Below are 6,646 nucleotides of genomic sequence, written 5' to 3'. Positions count from 1 at the left end.
TTGTATGCTTTAATACATCTTGGTGCTTGGAATCACTTCTAGATTACTTAAAATGACTAATAAAATATTAATGCTATGCAAATAATTGTATTGTTTAGGGAATAATAACAAGATAAAAAGTCTATGTGTTTAGTAGAGATGCAATTTTTTTTTTTTTTTTGTATTGGTACTGGGGGTTGAGCTCAGCGGTGCTCTTAGTTGCAGCCCAGCCCTTTTTATTTTTTATTTTTGCAGCACTGGGGATGGAACCCAGGGGCATTCTACCTCCAAGCTACATCCCCAGCCCTATTTTTTATTCTTTATTTTGAAACAGGGTCTCGCTGAGTTGCGGAGGGCCTCACTAAGTAGCTGAGGCTGTCCATGAACCGCGATCCTCCGGTCTCAGCCTCCTGAACTCTGGGATTACAAGCGTGCATCACCATGCCTGGCTATTTTTTATTTTGAAATAGGATCTTCTTACTAAGTTGCTGAGGCTGGCCTTGAACCCGCCATCCTCCTGTTTCAGCCTCCCAAATACTGGGATTACAGGAGTGCATTACCACTTCTGGCTCTGAATATTTTGATCTGCATTTGGTTGACCCCGAGGATGCAGAAACCACAGATAGGAAGAACTGGCTTCCAGGATAATGCCTGGCCCAAAGTGGCACTCACGTGAGCGTCACCATTGTCGTCACTATTTCTCATTCAGGAGAATTCTAGAAGGAGACACAGCTGAGGCAGCCCAGAAAGGCGGAGGTGAGCCAGTTTGCATTAAGACTCCCAGGGCAGAATGTTCTTTGCAGTATAGGGCTCCTTCTTCGAGAGTGATCACGAGCTATCCTGTGGTTTTGCAGCCCACACGCTGAGCTGCTTGCCCGATCTATTAAAAATCCATCAGCCCCAACTTCCGTGATTTCTGCGTCACTGGCAGGTCATCTCTGCTCCCAAGCAGAAGCTTCCAGGGCTGGCTCACCTTACAGGTCTTTTCTGCCCTCTCCTGTATGGGGAGGGAGAGGGTCTTGGGGTGGGCCTCTGCAAGGAGTCTCAGCATGGCTGATAGGTGTCTGCGTTTGCTTCACAGAGCAGTGTCTCCGTGAGGAAAAGATGCTCTGGGTGGCCCGGCTCGGGAGCCCGGGAGCCGGGCTGGACCCCAGTCCTCTTGCTCCTCCTCCCATCACCCCCTGGTCCAGATCTCCAGCCCTCTTTGGCATCATGGAAACCCCAGGCTCTATTTCCCTTTTGCTTTTTTTTTTTTTTTTGTAGTACTAGGGATTGAACCCAGGGGCATTGTACCTCCGAACTATACCCCCAGCCATATATATATATATATATATATATATATATATATATATATATATATATATATTTATCCTTTATTTTGAAATAGAGTCTCCATAAGTTACAGAGGGCCTCACTAAGTAACTGAGGCTGGCTGCGAACCTGCGATCCTCCTGTCTCAGCCTCCCAAGTACTGAGATTACAAGGGTGCACCACCACAGCTGCTTCACCTTTGCTTGTCCTGGAACAAAAATGGAGACATTTTAGCCAGATGTGGTGGCACAGGCCTATAATTCCAGTACCAGGGAGGCTGAGACAGGAGGATCGCAGGTTTGAGGCAGAGACAGGAGGATCGCAGGCTTGAGGCCTCAGCAACTTAGTGAGACCCTGTTTACAAATCAAAAATAAAAATAGGGCTGGGGTAGAGCTCAGAGATAGAATGCCACTGCAGAATCCCCAGCAACACACATACACGCACACACACCACACACACACACACACACACACACACATTCAGGACTCCTGTCTCCTCTTCCTGGATCCATTTCCTCTTCTCAGGACGTGCACATGTGTAGGCATGGGTGGCATGAAGACAGATCCATGACTGAGCAGAAAGGCATCACTTCTCTCTCTCTCTCTCTCTCTCTCTCTCTCTCTCTCCGCTCTCTCTTTCACTGAGGATTGAGCCCCAAGGACATTCTGCCTCTGAACTATACTTCCAGATATTTTTATTTATTTGTTTTTCTACTTTGTTCTTAGCTTATTTATTTATTTTTTTATTTGCGGGTCTGAGGATGGAACCCAGGGGGTGTAACCTCCGAGCTATACCCCCTACCCCATTTTTTATTCTTTTATTTTGAAACCAGGTCTCACTGAGTTGCAGAGGGCCTCACTAAGTAGCTGAGGCTGTCTGCAAACTGCGATCCTCTGGTCTCAGATGCTGGGATTACAAGTGTGCGCCACCACGCCTGGCAGTTTATTTATTTTTTTTTTAAAGGAGGGATTTTTTTTTTTTTTTTTTTTTTTTTGTCTTTTTGGAATCAGGGATTGAACCCAGAGCACCACACCTGCAAAGCAGGCGCTTTGCCACTGAGCTACATTACATCCCGCCCCCCTTTTTTTCTTTCTCTTTTTTTCTTTTTTCTTTTTTTTTTTTGGTGGTACTGGGGATGGAACCCTTCTACCTCTGGGTTATACTCCCAGGCCTATTTTTTTTTAATATTTTTTATTTGGAAACAGGGTCTCTTAAGCCAGAGAGGTTGGCTTCGAACCTGCGCCATCCTCCTGTCTCCGCCTCCCAAGCGCGGAGATTACAAGCGTGTGCCACCATGCCCGGCCATTTTTTTCTTTTATGAAACAGGGTCTCACGAGGTTACCAAGAGACTCACTACATTGCCGAGGCTGTCCTCAAACCTGTGATCCTCCTGTCTCAGCCTCCCAAGACCTGGGATTACAGGTGTGCACCACCGTGCCTGGATTCCCCTCTTGTTTTAATCAATCATTTCTTCTGAAAGGACTCCCCACCCCCATTTCTATCAGTAATAGTTGATACCGCCACCAATCCAATTTCAGGCTGAGGCTCTGTCCAGTGCTTGGGGAGGAGCCGTGGGGGAGGGCAGGTGTTCACAGACTTCTCAGCCTGGTCCTTGGAGCTGCAGGTACAGGTGCACAGGGCATTCTGTTCTAGCAAAATATACCAAGTCACCTGTGTATGATCACTCAGTGAACATGGACGGGTTGCTAGGGAGGGAGGATGGACAGCAGGAGGTTCTGATTCTCTCTTGGTTTCCCAGTAATTAAACACGTTTTGTTAGCATCAATAGCTGCTATTTATTAATCAGCTAGTGGACTAATTGGTCACTTGTCATATGTTTAATCCATACAAGAACCTGATTCCAGTTTTCGAGACGAGGAGAGATGAGCGATTGGCCCCGTATCAAGATTCTTTTTCTCTTCTTCTTCCTTCTCCTCCTCCTCTTTGTGGCATAGCTTCAAGAAGATGGAAATCCCCCCCCCATCAAAATAAAAGAGAAAATATTTGCATTTATCTTTTGCCCTTTGAATTCCAAAACGGGCTCTGAAGCCCCTTTCGAGCCTGTAGGTGAGAAAACTAAACATTTTGATTTGCAGGAGCCCAGATCATGAAAGGAAAGTTAATTTTGTATCTGTTTGGCTTGTTCGCAAGCCTGGCAGTATCAGAAATCAGAGCCCTTGATGCTACTGGTTCACATATAAAAATCTGGAAAGGGATGGGGAGGGGGTAGGAAAGCGTGTGTGAGCAGCTAAGGTGGCAGAGATGGTCCTGAGGTGATCTGGAGGAGGCTGGAGGAGCAGGTCAAGGGAATGGGGGCTGTACTGGAGGCCACCACCGAGCACTAGAGAAGCAGCCTCCTCTTGAGCCAGTGGGGTGATCTGGCACAGCTCAGTCCTATCGTCCAGCTTGCCAAACCATTTTTCCTTAACCTAAATAAAGAAACTCACCTCTCGCTCTTGCCATAAAAACACCCTTAGGGTCCTGGCTTTCTGGACACGCTGGTGATAGGAGAGAGAAGTCCCCAGGCACCAGTACTTGAGTGGGATGCAAGGGACCCAGTTCTATGCTCCCCCTTCTGCCCAGCGCCATGTCCCATGGTGGGTAGCCCCAGTGCCTGGCCCAGCCCTTACCAGCTGGCTGACTGGACCTCTGGCCTTTGAGAGGCTTTGAGCAGTTTCACAGTGGCGTTGCTTGTAATACCAGCATTCGGGAGGCTGAGACTGGAGGATGGACAGCCTCAGCTACTTAGGCCCTCTGCAACTCAGTGAGACCCGGTTTCAAAATAAAGAATAGCTGGGAGTGGTGGCGCATGCTTGTAATCCCTGCGCTTGGGAGGCTGAGACAGGAGGATTGCACAGGTTCGAAGCCAGCCTCAGCTACTTAGTGAGGCTCTCAGCAACTTAGTGAGACCCTGTTTCCAAATAAAAAAATATATATATATATATAAAAGGTTGGGGAGTATAGCCCGGAGGTAGAAAGCCCCTGGGTTCTACCCCCAGTACCACCAAAATAAAGAATAAAAAATAGGGCAGGGGATGTAGCTCAGAGGTCAAATGCCCCTGGGTTTCATCCCCAGAACCGCAAAAAAAAAAAAAAAAAAAAAAAAAAACCCAAACCAAACAAAAAAAAAAAAAAACCCCACTAGAGCCAGGTGTGCTGGTGCACACTTGTATTCCAAGCACTTGGGAGGCTGAGACAGGAGGATTGCACAGGTTCGAAGCCATCCTCAGCTACTTAGTGAGCCTCTCAGCAACTTAGTGAGATCCTGTTTCCAAACAAAGTATAAAATAGGTCTGGGAATATAGCCCAGAGTTACAATGCCCCTGGGTTCTATCCCCAGTACCGAAAAAAACCAAAAAACCAAAAAACCCAAACCAAACAAATAACAGTGCCATCGAATAGAAATTGTGGAAATCAGCTCCAGCAAGGTGATGTCCACACGAGACATGGTGAGCAACGGCGCATGGCAGAAGCCAAGGTGGGAGCGGTGTGTGGTGATGGAATCAATAGGACCCGATTGATTGAAATGGCTGCCATCCAAACATCTCCACTCAGCTGGCTGGCCTGGCCTCCCTTTGCCTGTCTCTGGTTCCTGAATGTTCTTGCTTTCTTAAAGGGTCTCTGTGCTTTTTGAATGCACCGTGTCCATCTCTGCCTGGAAGAACGTTTCTTTGCTCCAGAAATCTTGGGCTTCTGCGTCTGTCCCCTTCCACCCTGCTGGACAGTGGGCTACTTGAGGAAAGGCGTTGAATCTCCTCTCTCTGCATCCTGGCGCGGAGCCGGGCATTTCACGTGCACTTGGAGAACCACAATAAAAGATGTGGGGTGAGGGGGGAGGAGGCGAAGAGAGAAGGGATGAAGATGTCGAGTGGGCCGGCAGGCCTTATTCTAATCATCCCGCTCTCTGATGTGACACATGAATCCTCCTTGGACCCGGAAGAAGAGTGATCAGAATAGCCTCGGCCTCTGCTGGCTGCCGGAACTCGAGCTGAGTAAAATGGGAGGGGCGCAGAGAATATTCGAGTATTCGGCCCCAACAGCTTCAATAGGACTAACTGATTTCTAGAGGCGGTGTCAGCTGCAGACCTGGGTGGGGCACGGGGCGGGGCACTGAGAGCTGCAGCACTTGGTGGCCAGAGTCCTGGGTGGCCTGGCCCAAGTCCCCACCCCAGTCCTGATGCACACAGGCAGCCTGCAGGCCATCGGGTCTGTCTGACGCCCTGCCAATTTACATTCTTAAATCTCTGTCTCTTGGCTTTGACTGTTTCTGTTCTTTCCTTATTCTCCCCACTTCCTTATCCCTCGGATCCTCAGGAGAGCGACATATAAGCCCGTGCAAAAGCTAGGGCTTGCATTAATTTCAGTATCTTCGTGTCCTGCAGTAAAACAGAAAACCTTGCATCTGAAGTCCTGCCTGCCCTGGGCTTATAACATATCTATGTTTCTCCCCCCCCCATCAATGTTCTTTTCCTTTCTTTCTTTCTTTCTTTCTTTCTTTCTTTCTTTCTTCTTCTTTTTTTTTTTAAAGAAAAGACACATTTTTCCATAATCCCCACATAGCTGTTAAGACTGGAAGCGTTAAGAACACACGTTTGGGAGTTGGGCATAAGAAGAGTGTTGCCACTTTTTAGAGTGACCTTGGGGAAGTTTCTTAAGGTCCCTTCCCAAAGCTGCTTCTCTGGCTACAAATAAATAAATAAGTAAATAAATAGTCTGCAAATTGTAGAAAGGAAAAAAAAAGAAAAAAACCTCTGCATGCTGGGTGTGGTGGTGCATGCTTGTAATCCCAGTATTTGGGAGGCTGGCAGTTGGCAGACAGCCTCAGCTACTTAGTGAGGCTCTTTGCAATACAGTGAGACCCTGTTTCAAAATAATTTAAAAAATAGGGCTGGGGGGTGCAGCTCCGAGGTAGAAGGTTCTTGGGTTCCATCCCCAGTACTGCAAAACAAACAAAAACAAAAACAAAAAACCCTGCAGTGGGAAAACCCCCTGCTCTGATGCGTGCGCCTGCCCCTTGACGGTTCCTGTGGCTCAGGTGCTGTCGTCTTCAGAGTCCGCATCCACAGTCCGCCTTGGGTTCACCCTTGCTGTGAGCCACAGCTGCCCTTCCCCAGTGACCACGGCTCTCTTTATCACTGTGTTTAGGTAGTGACCTGGAGGACACTTCCTGGTTCGGGCCTTAACCTTTATTTCTTCTTTAAAAGGGGGAGGAGGTGTGCTTGGCGTGGTGGCGCAGACTTGTAATCCCAGTTTTCGGGAGGCTGAGACCGGAGGATCGCAGTTCGCAGACAGCCTCAGCTACTAAGGCCCTTTGCAACTCAGTGAGACCCTGTCTCAAATTAAAGAATAAAAAAT

Source organism: Muscardinus avellanarius, assembly GCF_963383645.1.
Source record: "Muscardinus avellanarius genome assembly, chromosome: 1".
Lineage (NCBI taxonomy): Eukaryota > Metazoa > Chordata > Mammalia > Rodentia > Gliridae > Muscardinus > Muscardinus avellanarius.
The sequence above is the reverse complement of the archived record's forward strand: the minus strand, read 5'-3'. Positions refer to the sequence as shown.